Source organism: Anas acuta, chromosome 1 (assembly GCF_963932015.1).
Source record: "Anas acuta chromosome 1, bAnaAcu1.1, whole genome shotgun sequence".
NCBI lineage: Eukaryota > Metazoa > Chordata > Aves > Anseriformes > Anatidae > Anas > Anas acuta.
The window spans coordinates 130,062,318-130,083,923 of record NC_088979.1 but is presented as its reverse complement, the minus strand read 5'-3'; the positions used below and the strand labels follow the sequence as shown (position 1 = coordinate 130,083,923).

The following is a 21,606-nucleotide window of genomic DNA, read 5'->3' as shown; positions in this document are numbered from 1 at the left end:
ACTAGACAGAGAAAACTACACCGAAAGTCACGGGAAAGGGTGATAGATAGACAGACTCACACACCCAGGACTGATAACAAGTTCTGTGCAAATCTCTTTCATAATGTTTTGCTTTTCCTCTGATAAATATTTTAAAAGAGATTGTCTTACCAGGATGACATTAGTATGAGAAAGTGAAAAGTGAAAAGAGTAGGGGTTTTATATTCCTCCATTAGAGAGAACATTACAAACTTTTGTTGTTTTGTTTTATTAGGAGGCAGGTACCTCCATAGTGTTCCAGTTTGTCTATTTTTCTCTTGCTGCCTCTCCTGGTCTGCAGAGCCCTGGAAACAGGATAGCCCAGACCCCACCCTGCTGGTGGAAAGTTCATGGAAACCATCAATCAGAACTAGTTGCCTTTAGCAACCAACAACAAATCTGCCCACGTTGGCCACAGGGATTTAGAGTATGTGGTTATTTTAACATTCATGTTCAGTTGAGAATTCCTGGCATCAGGAACATCCAACCTGCAGGAACTTCCAGAGAGTAAGTAAGTTATAAATTATGTCTGTAGGGTAACTAAGAGCGAATAGCCACTGCCAGGGTATGATAGAAAGCTCCACCGGTGTGGTTGCAGTGCTGTTTCCACCAGGAAGAGACCCTAAGCCAGTCTGGAAAATGGTGCCCAGGGGGTTCCTCATTTGAGGTGTTTCTCTCAGTTGAAGGGGGAAAGGCATGCTAAAAATGTTCAGCTTCTTTTGCAGTCTGTGGCAAGGTCTCTTTAGTTGAATATCTGCAGGAGTGGAAATGTCAGTCCGCCTTTTTAATAGCCTGAATTAATTGTCATATTTTAATGCATTTACCTATTGTTATTGCTGACCTGTTATATAAAACCTTAAATATGCTGACAAGGCTATATAATACATGTGTATATTTATATGATACATATATACATGTGTGTGTTAGACATATGTATATATGTATTGAGAAACTATCTGACCTGCTGTACCAGGTAGTCCTTCATGTGCATGCAGTACTGTCTCCAGTCATATGCAGGAACACTTTTTGCCCCTTCACACTGCAGTAAAATGAGACAGCACAGCTACAAGGCTATGAAGCCCAGGAATGCTCACAGAATTACATTCATTCACAAGCCTTTATCTGTGGACCAGTAGCTACCTCCCATAGAGAGAGTCTAAAAAGAGTGCAGCAGTCTCTGAGGCTGACTGTCAGTAGAGGGATTATGGATTCTGACCCTCCCAACACAGAATGTTTTCCTAGGTCAGTTCAGTGTGGGTCTCAGCAGCTGCCCACCTATGTCTTTGGGAGTGGGAGGCAGAGGGGAAAAGAAGGGAAAACATGGGGATACACTTCAAAGTCAGTTCAGGTTTCAAGGGGCAAGAAGCCTAAGAGGATGATTTGTCCTCATTCCTTTCCTCCCCCGAGCATCAGATGTGGGGTGTGGTGGAAGGAGGCAGAGCTGTTGTTACACTGAGACCAGCATCTCTGTTCAGGACAAGTCATCCTGCCTTTGGGGAAGTTCAGCAATTTCAACATTGTCTTTGGGATTTTCCAGAGGGTACAGCCTGCCAGTTAGTCATTCAGCCTGTTCTTCAAGTGCTCTTTTGAAAGAATCATGGCATTTTCAAAGATGTCAGAGGTCATAACTGGCTTGGGTTGACATTTACACTTGTTTTTATCAGGAAATAGGAGAATGGCATTCACTGCTGGTAAATGTGAAAACAGTGGATTTTTTTCCCCTGAAGAGTTTAGAGCTCACTCTCTCACACTTATTCACAATCTAAAAATAATTCTCTCGTCAATTCATTAGCGAAAACACATTGCAGTACACTGCACCTTGTTATTGACATTCTTAGCAATATAAGCACTGCTGCAGAATAGCTGCCTGACCGCTTCTGCCAGGCAGTAAAATACCAGAGGATATATTCATTCAATTGACAGAGCAATTAATTTTTAGCTTTTTTTTTTTTTTTTCTCCTTTCATACATTTCTGAAAGATACAGGAATGACTGAGGCCAGAGGAACTGAGTAGATCCTGTTATATGAGGATCTGTCTTACCTTTTGGTAGGGCACCAGCATCTTTCCTGAACCTAGGAGGTGCTGCAGAGACAAAAGTGGAAGCAGAAAAGCCTAAAAAAGACCATACAGTAGATTTTCCAGAAGATAAAGGGAGAAATGTTAAATAATCATAGAATCTTTCAGACTGGAAAAGACCTCCAAGATAATCTGGTCCAACTGTCTCCCTACCACCAATATTACCCACTAAATCATGTCCCCAGGTACCACATCCAACCTTTCCTTAAACACCCCTTATCCTTATGATATTAAATAATATTGTTATTAATAATTAAAACTAGGTGAACATTTTGAGGTCTCCATCAAGATCAGAATATCTCCCTGTGCTGATCTAGGTGAGAAGGCATTCCCTGCCTTGAAGAGCTTAAAATCTGAAGAGACCAGGGAATTGTCAAAATTAGGAACAGTCCTCTTTTTACAGAGAAAATAGACCTGAAGATGCTCTGTGTCCTTCTCAACAAGATTGCCTTTTTTTTTTTTTTTTTTTTTTTTTTTTTCCAGAGATTCTTTTAATAACAGGGCAAACTAGCTTACTAGCAGTATTGTACACACGATCTGTTCTTTGGCAAGTGTATTCCTCAATGTGCCAATTAAAATAACTCAGTCACTTTCACCCCTCTTACTTTATTTAAAGACCTCAGCATACATGCAGTAATAACAGATAAGGGTATGAAGATATAAACAATCCTAATTTGTATTATGCTGGGTACATCGAAAAGCTACTTTTCCATAATCTGCTTATTTCCTTTGTAATCCCCACACAAGATCTCCGAAAATCTCCCTCGAGTGTAAGGATTGTAAAGAGTCAAAGAGGGAGGGGAAAAGGGAAGCACATTCAATAATTGAGGAAGATCTCATTTGAGCAAAGGCATGAAGTATGAGCACATAAGGTTTCATATGGTTCCAGGTAAAAGCTTCAAATACAGCTGGAATGGAGAAAATCATTTGTGTCTAGTAGATCTATGTCATACATCTAGCAGGTAGACTTGGATTGATGGGTGTTGTGACCCCAGGGAAAGACTGACAGGCTTGGATTGAGGGACTCTGTTGAGGCAAAAGGTGTGCAAGGAAGCAAGCAGAACTAAAGGATCTCTAACCCTTCTATCCAATTCTGGAAATACAAAATTCACATTTGGTTCCCCTACTACTGAGAACTCTGTTTCCATCAGAATTAAATACGCCTTTACTTCATGTGGGAAAACCTCCTCCCTGCAATATAACCTATCCATAGGGATAGAGCTCTGGACATACCATGGAAACTAGGGAAATTTGGTTGTCTCAGCTCTGTTCTTGCCATATATTTGAGCCAAAAGGGAAGAGGGCCCACAAATCTCTGTGAATTGAAGCTGCTGTGTTTTGGACAGCCCAGTTTCTGTGTTGGTTTATCCCATATTTCTGCATGTCACAGGTTAGAGACTCCTAAGCAGGTTCTATTAGCCCTGAGTACCAATGTGCTACACAAATGTACCAAAAAAAAAGTTAAACTTAAAAGTGAAAACTTAAACTCACCTGCATCTTGCATTCAGCTAGGTTTAGCTATATTTTGAAATATTTTTCCTTTATTTTGAGGCTTATTTTGTGTTATTTTCTAAGTAAGTATGCATTAATAAGCTTTTGTGCTGGACTACACACTTGTAGAGGGTCCAGCATGTTGTGGAGATGCTGAATGCACTCTGTTATTGTACAGAGGGCTTATGTGTGCAGTACTTCTGATACAATCAAGATGTGTGGGACCCACTCGGGATAAGTTGTATGTAGCATCTATATGTGCATAGTGACTATCTATGCAACATTGTCAAATGTTAAACTGTCTGGACAGAAATGCTGTTCTGACTCAGTTGCCAGAGATGTAAAGAGATCCTAGGAATATGTCTGAATTCCCCTTTTAACCTCCAAGGTAAAATTTCTGTCTAGAAAATCTGGCCACATCCAGGAAATGCAAGTATATATTTGGTAGCTCCACTCAAATCATATCCTGAGTTCCCATGGTGGGACACTGATGAAAATAAAAGGGGATCAGGCTGACATGCATCTGTGTGCACAGACATACACAACACAATAAAATGCTTGGCTCCATTCCTAGCTCAGTGCTTTTGCGGATGGTAGTCATAAATCCACACCCAGCAGGGATGCAAGAACGAAAACCAGCCACAAGAGACAGAGAACAGTCAGAGAAGTGATTGAAGCCAGCCTAGGCAGAAGCAACTTCTGGGAAGCTTGATGCTCCTGGGCAGGCTCAGGGTCCCTATGGCCTCCGCTGCCCTGCCAGATCCCATAGCAGATCTCTAGGGGCAATACTGGTGTTGCTCTTGCTTTTCCCTCCTTGCAAGACTTTGCAAGTAAAGGCCATGCAATGAAGGCAGCCCACATCCCACGTTTTTTGTTTTTTTTTTTTTTTCCTGTGGTCTCTCTGAAAGCAGAACACAATTTCTTCAGCTTTGTAATTCAGAAGTATTTTAATTTTTTAATGAAATTTGTTCTTCAGGCTGTGAAATGACCATAGTTTTCTGCAAGCATTTGTTCCTTGGACTGTGGTATTTATTAGAGACGAGTCAGATAAAATACCTTAGGCTAGACTGCAGCCCTCTGGTCTCTGTTCATAGCAGAAAGGAGGCTGGGAGGTCATGGGGGAATGTTCCCCACCAGAAAGCATATCACAGGCTTTCCACACTACTTCCTCATCCCATCTGCAGCATGGGAGGGCTGGGAATGAGAGAGAATGACCTGGGCACACAACAGACTGGAAGCCTGTACCCCAGAAAAGCAGACAGCAGCCAGATGGATGTGCCAGAAATCACAGCAGCTTCTTGGATGCATGGACAGATCTGCAGGAGCAGCTCTACTTTGAAGAGTGGAAAAGGTGGTCAATACTACCCTTGCCCTCTCCCACACTGCACCAGTGGTTCCTAGTTTGAGGAGCATGGTGTAGAGCACTGCCCAACTTATGTTTTGTCCTCCCTTGATCAGCATCAACACAGCCCATCAGGGGATTGACCTGAAATGGGTTCTGGGCTGTGGCACTGTGGAGAGAGCACCAGGGGAGGTTGAGCAGGGACAACCAGGGCTGGTGGTACCCCTAAGGTGCTGGCAGGAATTGATTTCAGTAGGCCTTCAGGTTTGTGTTCATTGTAGGTGAAATTATGTACCAGCACAGAGATTCTATGGTGGATATTCGTGGACAAGCATCAGTGATTTAGGAGCAGGCATGGTAATTGAGCTCAGCATTGTGCATAAACCCTGAATAAATGCATAAAGTAGTCATGGTCACTGCTTCAAGTGTTGCTATTTGCAGACACCTAAAAATAGCAGTGAGTAAAACAAACCGCCTTGAGTTAACATGGTGTCCTGAGTTGTCATGCACACGCCATGGTTAAAACAGCTCTCAGCTCTTGGAAGTCAGTGCTCAGAAACTTCTTTAGAACATTTTAAAGTTAATAACATGCTTTATCCTCAAAGCAGGCCTACTTAATTGCAAGTTGATTTTGTTGTACAGTCATTTTGACACCTCCATTTACTAACTCATCTTTATCCAGTCCCACCAGTGAGACTTGCAGAGTGGGAACATTCCTTGGTTACAGAATTGACTGCCTGAGCTTTTATGTGGCCTAAATGCCACCACCTTTCACATCAAGACAGGCACAAGTCCCAGTATCAATCAAAGTGAAACTACTGTCTCTGACTGGAGTTTCCCATGTACTTTATTAGCTTAAACTTTTACAGTGAATATAGCCTCATGATACAGAGGAATGAGAAACAGCTTGACTGTTCATCTCCATGGCTAAAATCCTAAGCCACTTTGCAGGCAGGCATTGGCTTGAAGACTGATGCAGTAAGATAAAAGGTTGTCCTCTGTATAAGATGATTCTATGCCCAAGAGGGAACTCATCCACAAATGGAGTGCCATTTTTTGTTACTTGGAGAAAATTTGCAACAGTGATTTCCAGTGGGAATGTCTACCGCTTATTAGAAATAAATCTCATTCTGCCTTTCAGTCCTATTCAAGAACTCTCTGAAATTCTTGTACTACAAAACGGTGACTGATGTGGGATCCAGAATGTTCCTATTTTTGGTTTTCTAGCTATACTTGCCAATGTTTGAAGTGCATTGACATGAACCAGAAACAGCTGGAACTTCAGTCCGCAAAATGGGAAAGATAGGTGGTACATAATCATTGAATTAAGAAGCATCATTGCTGTCCATAATCATTGATTGGATATTATCTAATGGCAGAAGTAGAGATATTGTTAACATCTGATAGTTTCAATTTCAAGTATTTTAAGGAGATGCATCAGTTGAATCAGTGATTAGACAAAAGTAGACCAAAACCATCGGTTGATTGCTTTTAAATATTACAACCTCATTTAAAAATGAATGAAAACAAGTCTATACATTTATTCAGCTGTAATTTCAGTCTGCTCAAATGTTATGATCTTGCTGTGTTCTGCAAGCATCAAAGGGAACTGATTTATGTTAAATGACCAACACTCTTTCCCCTCCTCCCATGAATAATCCCTGTAGCTGATTTCTACTGGGAAAGAAAAATACCTTTTATTTCTGTTATGTGCCTAGACACAGTTTAGAGCAATTAGCTGTACTTAGGATATTTCAGATTATTGTCTATTTTTCTGGCAGGTCAAGGAAAGTAGCCCAACAAGATCAGTTTTGAAAGAGATATTATGAATACATCCAAAACAGTGTACACAGCTGGGTTCGAGTGCTTTATTTCCAGTGTCTTTGTTTTGGTAGGAAATGATGATTGAGACTGATGCTTGTATACATTCATCAAAATTGGTGTTTTCTTGACTGTCTATTCAAACAACGCCTGTGATACTCTTTCCAGTTAGCATCCCAAGGCTTGCAGCAGATGGTTGTTTGATGGGCTCTCATCTCCACTGTTATTTTGAAAGTCCATTTGGAAATAATAGCCCTATTACAGACAGCAGAAAGCAGAGGCAACATTATCAGAATCATTTACCCTGGGCAATCCAAATGAAATCCCTGGAGGAAAGAATATCTAACCTCCACATCCTCTAAAACTATTTTGGTAAAGTGCTATGAAATAAAAGTGTTAGTGTTCTGATGATCTCTTTGGGAAGGAGACTTCCCAATGCTGTAAATAGGTTTTCAGTGCTTCTGGGTGTCCAAGCATGTAAACTCTGTATGTTCTTAACATTGTGTAGTCATAGCCTTTGCTATGAAGTTTTCTTCAGTAAGGCTACTTTTCTATGCTGGAAACATAGAAAACAGAGTGACTGTGTTTAAACAAGGGTTTAATAAGCAGGGGTCTAGCATGGTTTCTTTGACCATCATGGACGAGAGGTTTTAGGTCCCATCAACACTCAATTTTATTTAATGTCTGAGTCACTGGCTCAGACAAAATAGTGATTTAACCTTGGTATGGATCAGTTTAATTTTGTCTCTGTAAATGGGAGCAAAGTGGTTCAGCATGGGACTTAAATGTGCTTTAATGTGCTTTCAACACAACTTGACCTTGTCTCCACCTGTGTGACCAGCCTGACCTGTGAAAGTCAGGATGCTGTCAGCTTGAGCAGTTGAAATACAACTTGAGCATAACTCTACTATCAAGAGAGAGTTGTTTTTTAACAGTATTTGGCTCTTTTGTAAAGTCTTTCAGCCAAAGAGTGTTTTGTTTTGTTTTGTTTTGTTTTGTTTTCTATGATGAGTAAGATTCATTAGAGCTAGCCAAAGATTTACTTGATTACGATTATCATTTTTTCACAGAACTAAAATAAGGTTTTATGGAAAAAAAATAAAAGATTTTTTCCCCCTTGGACTTCATGGAAAAGCTTTGTATTTTTGTTGCCAAAAATGAAAAATAGAACAAAACAAAACAAAGAAACTGACTTGCATGATTTTTTATTACTAACAGCCAAAGCATTTATACAAAAATAGAAATTGTCTTGCAAACAGTATCTGTTCTACTCAAGGCTTCTTTTTGGCTTCATAAACTTTCAGTTAGCTCTCGTCCGTAACCCTGACATATAGTTAAGGCACCCGAGAGACTGACAAATGAAGCAATTTGCCCTAGGTGCCCCAGTAGGCTGGTGGCAGAGCCCAGAAGAGTCATGTTTCTGTGGCATCCACTCTTATGCCAGAGCCTGTTCTCCATTCATACCACCCTGCAAGAAGAAAGACTTTGGTAAGTGCTCCCAGAACAACTGTAATACTGCAAACCGTCTTTGTTCTCAGAATAGAGAACTGGCCTGATAACAGTATATCTGCTGATAAATGCTGACATTATGTGGATTTAAACATCTGCTGGAAAGATTCTGCTGCAGACAGAGGCACTTGCAACTGTAAGGAATATTATTTAGCATCATATATCTTTCTTCTGCTACTGTCTACTGAGCACTTCCTTTAACAAAGGATACAAAGGAGAAAAAAAATGTAAATGACGGCACGGAAGCCAACATATCCCCTGTCAGATAAAATGGCAATTAGCAATCAGAGTCTTTGCTTCATTAACAGTCACAGGACATTTTAAGCAGTGGTTGGGCTTAATTTGAATACATGATTCTTTGGTACCTATGTAAATACTAGACCTTATCTGTCTATTGTATATGTTTCTGCTTTGAGGGCAACAGGAAGGGTACTTTTTCACACTACCTGCTGCTTTTTTACATACTACTCTAGGTTTTCCATAAAATTGGTTTTTGTTCTTTGAGAAGATTTATTACTGTGGCTTCCTCAGCCTCATTCAAATTTGGTTTTAGATAATTGGTTTTCCAGTGTTTTCTTCCCATTTGTACTCCTGTTATGTTCAAGAAGCTTTTATAGGATGTGGGACCTGTTATAGCCAGAAAATAATATATTTTGAATGTGATACTCTCCAATTTAGCTTATAATGCTAATTAACTATGACTGTATTTCTTGGACTGTCAATGATGAGTGAATGCATCCCAGGAAAGGTAAATGCTTGTATAAACTGAGATGGCAGTTCTTAACGTATATGTTTTCAGTGTTCCTTGTCAACAAGCTGTGTCAGCTCCTTATCATATACAATACAAGTAGGTAATATATATTTTTAATGTATTTGCTTCAGGAATATTTACTAAACACTTTCCTTTCTCTTTGACTGAAAATCAGTATATATATTTTCCCCAGGCTACAAGTCTTGTCATTTCCTTTTCTTTATGATTTATTTAAGAGCTAAGCTAAGTAAAGCTTTAAGTGTTTGCACCATGTTCAAATGTCACGGATGAATTTAATTAACAATTGCAAGGATGAGTTTAATTTGAGATCGATCAGATCAGTGGGAGACTAGTACAAAAGCAGAAAACGTATTGCAAGTGTTAGCATGAGTATATGGAAATCACAAACAAATGTTTTTCTTTGTGTGGGTCTGATGCTGTTGTTACCTGATGAGCTGGGACCTCTGAAGAAATCTGAGGAATCGGGTTCCACCGTGTGCTGTCACAAGACAGGCAACTGGTTGGCTCCCAGCAAAGATGACTCAAGTCAGAGGTGGGTTCAGGATGCCCTGTCTGAGCACGGGCAGGTAGTAGGCAGGCCTCGTGGATCTGGCATTGCAGGATAAGATGGAAATGGTACAAGCAAATTTTCCTGGAGCAATTTGCTAGCTACAGCAGTCAGTTCTACCAGACCAGACCAAGCTGTTGTCAGGAACATGTGTCTAAGTCCATTAGCTCCTTCAGAAAATTGTTGCTGTTGTCTGCTTTTGAAGGATGTCTTCTGTAGCTAGCTCTAACTTTCCATTTGGTCTGGACTCAAAAGTCTGTTTGTTCATTTTTCTCTTAGAAAATGCCTTTGAAGGGATCCCAAAGCTTCATCGCCTTTCTGTGCTTTCTAAGCCTGTTTAAAGTGTTTGGAGATAGGAAGAAGGACAAGCAGCAACCCAGTAAGACTGGAGGTGTATTGAGATACTGTAACCTAGACTGTAGTCATCCATTTTCCATGTGCTCCCTGGCAATATGCTACTGAATTAACACATTCAACGTACACAGTGCATATAACAAATAATGAAGTCTCATGCTGAATTCATAACCAATCACAGAGATGCCTCCAGGTTGTTTCCAGTACTGATACACATTACGCTGTCTAAAGTTGTGTAGTGTAACTGTACATCACAAATCTTCCCCATAGACCATACATAGACCATATTGCCTAGATCTAGTCAGTTTTCTTTAAAAATACATGCTATGGATTTATGTTCTTGTAGCATAACAGATACTCCTCCTTGGGCCTTGTAAATGCAAGGGCTGGCAATAAACACCGGTGTAAGCGACTTACAAGCTTCAACAACATTTTTCCTGTCCCCTAGGCTCTCTCTGTCCCATGGGCTTGATCTTAGGCTTTGTTTGGACATCTCTGCATCCCTGAGGACCCATGAGCCTATCATAAAGGAGCTCCTGGATAGCACAGAATATCACAGGATCCTGTGCATCCTCTTAGTACTGAGCATCCAGGCTCAATCTTTGCAGCAGGTTCTGCAAGGAGAGGCTGGGCAAGAGCAGGGCATATGCTCTACCATACTTGAGCAAGACTTGCTGGTTCTGAAGTTAGGTGTGGTGGTCAACACACTTTGGTAATTACACTGACACATGGAAACAGCATGAAAATGAGATTTGAGAAAAGTAGAGATATAAATGGCTTTATACTATCTCACTAAACAGCTCACCCAAATAAAATACAGCTTCAAAGCTGCCTTTAACCATGGTGACAACCTCTTTTAGGTGAGAATAACAAGGAGAGCTTGGTGAGGATATGTTGGACTACTGTGTGTTTTTTTGTTGTTGTTGTTTTTTCTCTCTTTTTCTTCTTTTTATATTTAATGATGATAGATTATCTAGTCAATCCAATCACCTCTTTTGGAAGGCATTTATAATGATCAGTGTCAATATTTATGAGGAAATAAAACACTCTAAAATTTGTTCATAGTCACTTAGACTGTTTTTTACTTAGAATTAATGCACTGAGTGCAGGCTTCTTAATACAGACCGATATGTTAGCCAAGAATAAGCTCAGGCCTCATTGTAGAGCTAAGGATGTTTAATGTATCTTGACAGTCATTAAGTAGTGGGTAAAGGACTGGCAATGAATTCATTATTCTCCTTATGAATCAATTCCTATTTATAGCAAACTATCAAAAATTTCACACTGTAATATGGAGATTGAGAGGGTTATATATAATGGTCCTTTCACCAGAGGCAGCCATGAAAGAACCGGTGAGACTAGAACAAATTACAGTTAATGATAGACTCTTTCTCAGAGAATTAAACACTTTAATTGGTCAATCAGGTTGAGCATTTGAGAAAGAACGAGTTGCAATTATGTGAAAACGTGCCTACTGTACTTTGGCAGCTTTATGGGTCTCTGGCAATTTTTCATCAGGATTTAGATTTGTCATCATGTTCTAATGCTTATAGATACCCCTAGCCAAGAATAAGAGCTGCCTCTTGACTTCCTAGGTTTTGGGTTCCTTTGAAGAAAGGAAATAAGATCAAGATTTTGTTACTGATACACCATTGTCTATGGGTGCAATCCCTTCGTGATGTCTATATATCATTCACAGTCTCTTTTGAAGGCTTAAGTGAGATGCAATACCCAGACATTCTGATTATGGGTGAATTTCACTCTCTTTGCATATATATGAGGCAGCAACATCAATTCTCTGTGCATCTCACATGCTTGCTGTAGAGCTGAATTAGGGGAAGCAACACTCAGTCACATTCACATTGCTTGAAGATACAGGGTATGGCTTTTCTTTTCTTTTTTTTTTTCCTTTTTTTTCAGGTAAAAGTAGGCTTCCATTTTGCATCAAATTCACAACAGCTGCATGAGTGTATATTAATGAAAGACCCAGGTATGTGCAACAAAACTCATTATGCGTATTCCTGTGGAAAATGCTTTTTCACTCTACCTCAGTTGTCCTCCAGTAAAACACCAAAACAACTCCACATATTTATTGTCTGCCTCGCATGATCAGTTTGTCATTCATTCAGGGAAGAGCTGTGTTTTACCAGGCTGCTTAATACACTGCTATGGTTCCTGGTAGAAGCTTTAGGGTGCTAACATAGTGTTGTGACTGCTTTTAACAGTCAGTGTTACAGCATCTTTAACAAAGCACCATTGTGTAGATTTCTGTGTGTCCCACATGAATCAGTGAACTGAAGCAGCTGTTCTACATCAAGTTCTGCCTACTCTCCTCTAGAGAGTCTCATATTAGAAGTGAAGTAGGATTTTGTTCAAAGTGAAACAAGATTCTACCCCGCAGCAGAGAGCTGTACTTGCTTGATGATTGGGGGGAACATGATGTGCTTTAGGTATGGCTAATTACTGCTAGAAACGATTGCACTATGTTAGTGAAAGTTCATATTGCCGGCTTTGTGCTGTGCTTATTCAATGAGCTTGATGAATGAGGTTAAAAATGAGGTTTTGAAGTGCTGGAGAGAGTGCACCTTTCCCCACATGTGAAGAAAGAGCAAGAGCAGCTCGTTTCAGTGGTGCTATGAAAGTGTCTGTGCACTCGGTTAAGCAGTCTATTGTCCTGAATCTGGGCAACAAATCATAGAATCATAGAATCATAGAATATCCTGAGTTGGAAGGGACCCTTAAGGATCATCAAGTCCAACTCTTGACACCGCACAGGTCTACCCAAAAGTTCAGACCATGTGACTAAGTGCACAGTCCAATCTCTTCTTAAATTCAGACAGGCTCGGTGCAGTGACCACTTCCCTGGGGAGCCTGTTCCAGTGTGCAACCACCCTCTCTGTGAAGAACCCCCTCCTGATGTCAAGCCTAAATTTCCCCTGCCTCAGCTTAACCCCGTTCCCGCGGGTCCTGTCGCTGGTGTTAATGGAGAAAAGGTCTCCTGCCTCTCGACACCCCCTTACGAGGAAGTTGTAGACTGCGATGAGGTCTCCCCTCAGCCTCCTCTTCTCCAGGCTGAACAGGCCCAGTGCCTCAAACCAGTCTGAAGTCTTATATCAAGTGGCATATTTTGGGCCAACCATATGAAAGCTGCAGCAATGTGATGCAAGGGAAGATAAAACTTTGGCTATTGCAGGGCCAGGCCTGACAGACTGGGAAAGCCACAGCTGACAGCTCTGCAGCTGAGCTTCATGAGGTTATCCCCTAGGGTGGATGAATGGTCACATATCCTAACTTTCTCCTGATAGATGAATCCTTCATCCAGTGCTCACCAGTTAGAAAATCAGACAGTTGCCATTCCTGACAAAAGGTAGCTACCTGCACCTCAGGAACTGCTGGAGAAGGGCAGCAGCAGCAAGACAAGAAGAGCTGTTAGCAGCAACAGAAAAACCCCAGAAGAAATCACATACCACAAAAGGTTCTTTCTCTGCTGCCTTTGACAGAGGAAAAGTCACTTTTCCTAAGGAAAGCCACATTTCCTCCTCCTCCTCCTCTTCCCCCCTCCATCTCCACACCCCCGAACAGTCACTTTTCTTAGCTAAGTAGAACAATAGTGTGTACCTGACAGACATGAAATATGAAATAGATCCTCCTCCCCTGAAAGCAACAGGAGCAAGGTAGGCTTTGTAAGGACATGTAGTCCTCAAATCCTATCTTTTTCTTCCTCAACTGCAGCTGTGCTGAGCCATTAGGGCAACGCTCCTCCTGACATGCATGGTTGACACACACAAAGGTGGGGACAGAAACTCTGTGGGGCTGTGCTGGCAGCCAAGCTGAGAGGTGCTTCATGCTTCTCTGGCCCAGGTTCATGAGTTCAGGGTTCAGGAATGGTCTCGTTCAATACCTGATTCATTTTGGAGGCTGTCTCAAGGGAACATACAGATGTGACACACTCCAAGAAGCACTGATCTGCCAGAAGAAACTTTCCTTGCTGTAGGCAGCCCTGGTTTTGCCTGGAGCTGGGCTGGGGGATGAGCCCATTCCAGGCTCATGGCCCTTGAGGCAAAGGGCAGCCCGGGGCACAGCAGGATAAGACGGGTCCATTTGTGGAGCAAAGACACTAGGCTTGGGTCCTGCTGTAGTCTTAATGCAGTGCGATGTGGCTACAAGATGGCTTCAGTCAGCCCTGGGTTGAGTGTGCCAGGTAAAATGCAGCTTTCAGAGGGTTTTTTTTTGTTTGTTTGTTTGTTTGTTTGGTGTATACACAGAGCAGAGGAGTGCTGTGACTGTGGCAAGGAAGGAACGAAGTAGCAAAGCACCTGTATCACTTGTATGCATGCAGCTGCATCTTGCCAGGAATGATATTACGCAGCTAAAGACACACATCATGATGTCCCAGGGAAGGTAAGGAGCAAAACTGTGTTTTCAGGGAACAGTACAGAGTTTTCTCACATCTGACTATTTCTAGGGTGTTTACAAAAAGCTGTCACCTCTGATCTTGTGCTAATGAGCAACATGCCATGAAGTGCTGGATGTACAGCTTCCTCCTGTGTGTGCTTAGCGCATCGCAGGTCTGATACAGCCTTTGGCATGAAGCCTTTTGGCTTGCCCCCCTTGGGCTGGGAGGTTGGTCAGTGCCCAGCCACATCCCTGGCTGTGGGTGAGAGTTGTTCCTATGGGCACACAGAGATATTTTTCCGCAGCTGGTGCCTGCGGGAGAAACAGAATGTGATTCTGAGACACTGGCTCATTAGCACCAAAAGGGGAGAAGAAACACAGAGCCCCACTTCTGTCCTTGCCCCTGTGTCAGCCCCACTGCCACGGCATTTCTTGCTGTTAAAATCACCTTTCTGACTGGCTGACTGCCAACAGAGGCCCAGAGCAACCCCAGCCTTAGCCTACTGCACTCCTCACTGGCTATATAGTGGCAATCTTATTTGCATTGCTGTGCAAACAGCACCTGTGTTGATGTGAGAGCATTTGACCTTCACAGAGACCTCATCCTATTTGACAGAGGAGAAGTTACTTTTCCTAAGGAAAAGAGTCAGCTCCAGCAAAACATGTAAAAGTGACTTCTGATGCCCCACTGGTGAGAGGCCACACTGTGGGAGAGGGATTAACAAAGCTGCCGAGGGGGATGGAGCGTTGGGGATGCAAAGTCTCTGAAAGCTGGGCTTGCTTTTCCTTCTCTCCTTGTGAGCTTGAGAGGATGTCTGTTTCCCTTGAAGAGGGAATTCTTATACTGTTCCCAGACAGCAGTTACAGCTACCTTATACACTTGGAGCCCTCTTTCACTGGGGGCTGCGGCCCACACCAGCCTGGTGTTGCAGGTGGTAGTCAGCATAATTGTGGTGTTGCACCCAGCAGTCTGCTACTGCATGTTAGTATCTGCTTTGCTGGGGCCTTTAACTCATGTCAGCAGTCCTTTAGTTCAGGCTTGCTTAGGTATTAAAGATTTTGTTGAAATACACTGAAGCTTATTCACCGAATGTACTACAAATATTATAAAATTAAATGTAAATGCTTTTGAAACGCAAATACAGGCTTGGGCTTTTCACTGTTTTGCTTTCCTTAGGCACACAAGATAGGGGAGCTGACTCATGATGGGGTTCTCCAGAGTCTCCAAGCTTTTAGTGTTTTGGCATTTACTACTCATAAATATACTTCTCACATTCAGATGACAAATTGGCACTGCACCAAGGGAGCCCATGTTTATTCAAAATACCCCAGCCTTGCTCATGATTATGACAAATCCATACTCAAGGCTTGCTGCCAGCTTGAAAGTCTGGATCCTGATCAGCAAACTTTGACGAGAATCAATTCAATATCACTTGCTATATTAGCAGTTGATGTGGGAATGAGCCCCAGGGAGATGAAAAGCCAGCATAGCTTCTGTTAACAGTTAGGCAAAACTTCTACTTTTATGCCTGCATTTGCATGAGCAACAACTTTTTGACGCAGTGGGTATTCACTTTCTGTCCTTCCTCTATAAAAAGATGCACGTGACCAATTCTGACCTTTCAGCTTTGACTATTACAAAGACATTTTACTACTCTACCTTAGGATATGCTCGAGAAGTCTGTATTTTTCCATGTAAAACATGAGTACTTCTGTGGGCTTTAAAAAATATTATTTGTTTAAGCGTTCTGACAGGGATATCCACAAAGACATCCGGGTCTAAGCCTCATACTACGTTAGAAAATGAAAGGGCGTCCAAGTGAATTATTTTCAGACATCCCATGTGTTTTGTACTTGTCCTCCATGCTGTACTTGCTTCTTCTCGTCCCTTGTCCCTGTTTGTTCACTGTTCTTCCTGCCCAGCTGGGAGCAGTTCCCCTGATGTCCTGTGACCATGGCCATGGTAAAGAAAGTTTATTGCCTTCTCCTTCCCTGCTGTGGCAGGCAGGAAGTTTGGTAGATGACATTTCCTGTCAGGAAGCTGATGCAGGGCATAGGAATTTCTGCTGTCTCTTAAAAACTCAACAATCAATGCAATTTACCATGTAGCTACTTTGCTGTAGGTTGCTACAATTGTTATTCATAGTTTAGTCTCATATTTGCATTTTATCAAAGAACAAAATTGTCACATCTCTGTCCTGTGTAAAATCTGTGATTGCCTTGCAAGCTGGAAAGTCAATTTAAATTGAAGGCTCCAGTTAATAATGTACAAGATAATCAGTTTCACATGGTTGTTCTCAATGATATTAAGGAAAGTATCAAAGAAATACAAATACCATGTGACGTGATTATCCTCACACACAAGCACTTAGGACCAACATAGTGTCTTTGTTATCTACCTGGTAATTATTATTATGTTTCCCTGGTTTAATTATATTTATACCTGTAAGATTACAAGATAATTATGCTAGAATTTATTGCAGGAAACTAGAAATTGCATGGTTTGTTAACCACAGACAAGCACAGTAAAATTGGCAAACATGACATGGTTATTTGTGCAACATCTGAATGCATGTATTATTACTTCAAAGATCCAAAACTGTTGTGTGAGAGGCAAGCATGAAGCCTAGCCAGTTTAGCACCTGGTAACAGGGAAACAAAACACTGAGGAAAACACTGCATTGTAAAGCAGCCTGGCAGCTCTCCAGGGCAGGAAGCAAAAACTTAAAAATTAAGTTTTAGAAATGTAGCAAGTTACTACACTTTACTTCTTCTATTTGTGATGTTTTGCCTTTTTCATGCTGGAATGCTGAGATGCATTTTTGCATATTGCATTTGTTGTACAACTGGCTTAACTAGAAAGTATATTCTGTGATTGTAGCAGGCTGGACTTCATGACCTTAGTAGTTACCACATTTAGCAGAGGGCGGAAAAGCCAGTCAGATTGTTTTTTTCATTTGCCTTAGGTGGAGAATAAAGACTTCTGATGGATAGGGCCTACAACAAAATGCCCTGTTCCTAGAGGTGTTGCCCTTTGACTCCTGGAGACAGATGGTGTCTCTTCTTTACTGAGAGTGTGCCTAGCAAATTGTTTCTTCAAACTCATTTAAGCCTTCTGGACACTGGCAAAAACTGTAAAGGTTAATAATGATAAAGTGGAAATGGTTTCCATTCAGTGATGTGGATGATATTCTCAATTAATTGGCAGTAGAGGTGAACTGTATACTTCAGGTCTGCATCCTTCAGGTCTTGATAAAGCAAGTTTTGCTCAGGAGCCAAGGGGAACTTAGGAACTTAGCCTGAGTTTAGGATTTAAGAATTTAGTATTTGACTTTAAGACTCCTTAGCTCCTGTTCAGTCAACAGCACTAGTGTGGTAGAGAATGCTACCCATCCAAGACTGGCCATCAACTGATCGGGGCAGCAGCAGTCTTGGGTTGGAGTTGCCTTGTTGCTATTGTACGTTTCTAGGTAAACATAAAATTCTTTCAGCTTGGCTTTTTGTTTCTTCCGTACTTATTTAAAAAAAAAAAAAAAAGAACAAAAGCTCATAAACTTCCTTGCCAGCAAACCATTAAGAGTTGCCTCCAGGTATCACTGCAATGCTGAATGTCCTGGGACTTTGAGAATGTTGAGCAGGGTGTTGAACTATCCAGAGTGTCAGCATAACCCCAGGCATTTCTACACATCTTCCACTCTCTGTAGACAGCAGGAGTGAATACATCCTGGTGTTTGTGTATAGTAACAGCAGTTTGACTGTGTGAGGGCACTGTGGCAAGTTTAAATAATTATTTTCAGAATGTCAATGCTAAATTTCATCTGAAAACCTTGAAAGAATGTAAAATCTATTTAACATATGTGACAAGTCAACTAGTAGATCAGCAGTGTTACTTCTACCAAAAGACAGTGAGAACAAGGTACCAAGAAAATGAAAAAAAAAATAAAATAAATAGCTTGATAGAAATACAGTGTTGTGAATAACAGAAATCAAGAACTATGAATTCTTTGCTCTAATATCTGGAGATGACCATCCCTCTGCTAAGTATTACTCCTTAACATCGTCAGTGGAAAATCTCCTGCAGAACATCTTTGTCATAAAATAAACAAGCAATAGCATGAAAACTCCTTGTCCCAGAAGAGAGCAAGGCAGTAAGCTGAACAACATCAGGGAGCAACCCAGGAAGGGTTTGGCAGGGTCCCACAGACCCACAGGATTTGAGCTGGGTGAGCAGAGCAGGGGTAGTGGTAGCAACAGGTCCCATCCACAGTCCAGTGAACCTCAGAAAAAAGCAAAGTTAACAAGCCCTGTCCAAGGTCAATTCAAACACCAATTCAAGAACAAGGCTAGAAATAAGTTCTCTGATAACATAGCTCAGTGGAAAAATAATTATTATTACCAAGCAGAGATTTTTTTTCCAAACACATCTGAGGAAACCAGATACTTTCTGAGAAAAATATTTCCTTATTTGAAAACACTTATTTTCCTTCAAAAAGAAGCATAGTAAGGACGTGAACAAGTTCTACCTAATGAACTTTAGTTGCCTCTGCAGTGCTTTGAGCATCTTAACTACTCCGTTGCTTAGGTATGATATATAGTAATGGGGCTACATTATATGACACAGTTGTCTTTTTGTAGTGTGTATTTAAACATGCCAGTGAAACTGGGAAAGATCTTGTGCCAAGTTCTGTGATCCCCAGGCTAATGTTTAACATAGCTTTTTTTTTTTTTTTTTTTTTTAATTTATTTTTTTAATGTTTCCACACATTAAAATTAAAAATAAACAAACAGCAGTTTTTAATCTTCTTCAGTGACGATGTATGACTTGTTTACCCTCTGACTGTCTCTATTCTACTCCCAGAAAGAAGATCTTGAACCTAGTAAGACTCTGTAAGCTCTTGCTGAATTAGTGTTGAGTGTAACTACATTTCTTATCTACATGAAGTTTACACTGGTATCTACCTTGGGCAGCTATCCTGCAGCAAGTCATTTCCTTGCCAAAAGCTGAGCCAGAAAATCAAAAGCCTGTTCTAGTCAGTAACTTTAGGAAAACTTGCCCCCAGCACAAGTATCAGAGAGGAAGAAAACGATGGCTCATGATCTATTCAGACAGAAGTGGTGACTAAGAGGGTCCAAACTTAAATAATTATTTTCCTCTTAGCCAAGTGAGCATTTCCAACAGACTTGTTACGAAACGAAGAAGGGAGGATCTAAGTAAGTCTCTGTGCACCTGCTTGTTTTTTCTTTGTCTCTTTGCATGGTCAAAAAGCTTCCAACAATACTAATGAAGTCACCACATTTTAAAAAGAACACCGAAAATTGCTTCTTTTTCTGTCACGTCTATAAATCATCAAAACCAACCTCCAGGCTAGCAGACTTTCACTACGTATGCTGACCCCCTAAAGGCTCAAAGAAACCTCTCCTGGAAGCCTTGCTGAGACGAGGCTCAGTGTCATATACTGTAAAAGGCACTAGGAGAGGCAGGGGTGCAGGAAGGTTTACCAGACAAAGTGTTTGCCCTGATGAGTCTGCCCCTTTGCCATGACTGGCTACTAATCAACACACCCAAACTGAGGTATCTGAAAGACCAAGCAACACTGGTCAGACAAAATTTCAATTCCTTCTCTATCCTCACCTCCCAATGCTGGTGACTTGTGTTTCAAAACAGTACTAAAAGGGTTTGATTCATTGTAAAAACAAAATCAATCAAACAAAACAGTTTATTTTTCCTTATCCCCCAAAACATTAGGCACAAGAAAAAGAAGAGTCTTCCCTGCAGCTGAAATTACTGGACCAGGTACTGCAACTCCAACTCCAGCTGGAAGTTCAAAGACAAAATTGCTTACAGGTAAGAAAAATAACCTTGGTCTTGATACGACATGCATCTTCAGTGCTTCATAATTATGTTGTTATTCCAGCAGAGCTGCCTTTCCTTCAAAAGCAGATTAGCACAGACTGGCCTATATTGCAGCTGAACTGCGGCAGTGATACTGGAGAGCTTTAAACAGCCCTGCTCTTTATTGTAATGCTGAAATCCAAAAACCTCACAAAAGGGCAGAATCTTTCTCAAGCTCTAAGCTTTTTTATAATTTTTTATCAGATGGATTACTAGAACTCTATAACCTACCTTTGGTGCTAATTGGCCCTACTTAAGCCCTTGTGCATCATTGCCTTATCAATCACAGCTCTTGATGCCTTTGGTAGGTATGTTTTCCCCTCCTCCATAGTTAGGAGGCATTGTCTATTTAGAAGGGCTAGAAAGCTGAGGTTCTGCATTTGGTCTTGTAGTCTGCTAGGAACCGCAAGTGCTGTGATACTAGTTTACCTCTTTTGAGGTCTTCTTGGTATTAAGTAAGTTATATGTTTTAAGTGACTCTTGTGGTATAAGGCCCAGGAAGATTTCTGTCTGACTGTGAAGTTGTTCTTACTTGGTACTTCATGTAGTCACCCGCAGAGGTGTGTCTGTCTGGTAAACAGATGCTGGGCATCGCCTAGCTGCACATTGCTGAGCATTGTGTAGTCATGTGCCAGCTCAACATCACTTCATTTCTTATTTTTGTTTGTGGGTTACTTGACATATGTTTTCTACAGGAGGAATAGTATCTCTTCTGAGTAGAGAGTGCTCAAGATTTCTTAGCATTGTATGTAGGATTCAAGTTCACTTGGGGTGCAGGTGCTCCTTTCACAGGAACACCTGCATCCCAAAACAAACAAACTTTGTTTGTTTTGTTTTTGTTTTTACTCTAAGAAGTACTATGTAAAAGGAATAAACTGAAACCTTCATTCCGGTGCTTTAGCTTTTCTGCTCTGCTAACATGCTAAGTTAAAGAGCATCACCACATCTCTGGAGCACATCCTTTGTGGCTAAGTCTGTATTAAAAAATAGTGTAGCTCCATAAGAACTGGCCTGTAGAAAGGAGTAACTATTGCTTAGCTCCTGCTATCTACAGCGTACATATATTTTGGGGTTACTCCTAACCTCATTCAGCAAGCTGAGTGTCCATTAGCAAATGGAGCTGATCACTCTGTTAAGCTTTATTTGAAAGAAGTCTGCTCTGTGGGCTATCAGCCTCTCTGTGTTATGAACCAAAGCACAGTGAGTGGGAGTAATGGAAAAGATGGTTTTTGGAGCATGGCTCCTGTTCTAATAACATCTGATATTGATCCCCCTTTATGGTCAGCAGGAAGTGTTACTTCCCTGGAGCACAACTGCTGATGGTGAGGAAAATAATGCCAGACTCTGCAATGGCAGGGTGCTTAGAATGTGAAAAAAATCCCTTTTT

At 41.2% G+C, this 21,606-nt stretch overlaps 1 protein-coding gene across 2 annotated transcripts in view; it reads left to right on the top strand.

The window, feature by feature from the left end:
* Positions 1-414: 414 nt before the first annotated feature.
* The window catches only part of LMNTD1 (lamin tail domain containing 1), a 209,421-nt gene continuing 188,229 nt past the window's right edge, over positions 415-21,606 (top strand). For both annotated transcript variants that reach the window (XM_068655893.1, XM_068655845.1), the window contains exons 1-2: positions 415-525; positions 20,073-20,171. The gene's annotated coding sequence lies outside the window, so the exon portion shown is untranslated. The remainder of the gene's footprint in view (positions 526-20,072; positions 20,172-21,606) is intronic.